Here is a 972-nt window from a genome sequence, read left to right as displayed (position 1 = left end):
TCAGTATGTTTGTGGCGTTGTTTTAGAATAAAGACGTCTTCTTTTTGAGTTGAGACTGAAAACATGCTCGCCCTGAGATTAGAGCAATCCCTAATACTCTTGTACTACCAGGATAGTTGAGGCGGAAACGCTTGCGTCGCGTCTCCATGCGACAGGCTATTCTCCTTCGTGTGCTGGGCGTATTCTAGATAACTATACAAAAGACAAAGGTTACAAAAGACTATACAAAAGCGCGCGTAGCTTGCGTGATAGGCACTTAGGGGCCAATTACATGGCGAATTTAAGCCCGGTTGGGGGGCTGAAAATTCGTCGCAATTACATGACGAATTTCAGCCCGCGCAAAATTTAAAACTGCGCGAGAGGACTCCAAAATAGCACCGAGGACAAGACTTTTGAAAATGGGCGCTTTGCTTCTCTCGCAATTTAGCCTTCTCTTGGAGCTCAGTTTTCAACGTTTAGGAATGGCTGCTGCCAACAAGATAATGGAACTTTAAGTAAAGTCAGGATTCGCGTTCATATACACGAGTCATGGCTTCGCGAACAGCTTCATACTGCTTTAAGTTGTCTGCATTGAGCCACTGTTGTTGTATTCCATCATAGCTTTGAAATTAGCTTGACATCGAACAGGATTCTCCACTTTATCTTGCTTATCACACCTAAATCTTTCCTCTTTTATCTCTTTGGTAGCCGCCATCTTTGTTTCTTTGAAAACACAACCATTACGCATGCTCAATTTCCTTTTCAGTCCTTGTTGAAAGATTCGATAACGATTACATATGAATTTTCAGCCAAATATCTCACTGGGTTGAAATGCGGCCCGGGGTGAAACTTTTTTCATGTTGTCACAACTTTCTTTTCATGGGGATTTGTTCCCGAAGCCGGGCTGAAATCTAGCTGGTATGCGCCTTGCTGTCTATAGTCATTCTTTATTATAATAATTTCATCGGGCATTGCGGCGTATTTTGCGGGCTA

The sequence above is a fragment of the Pavona decussata genome, unplaced genomic scaffold (assembly GCF_977016875.1).
Source record: "Pavona decussata unplaced genomic scaffold, jaPavDecu1.1 SCAFFOLD_44, whole genome shotgun sequence".
NCBI lineage: Eukaryota > Metazoa > Cnidaria > Anthozoa > Scleractinia > Agariciidae > Pavona > Pavona decussata.
This window is presented reverse-complemented; position numbering follows the sequence as displayed.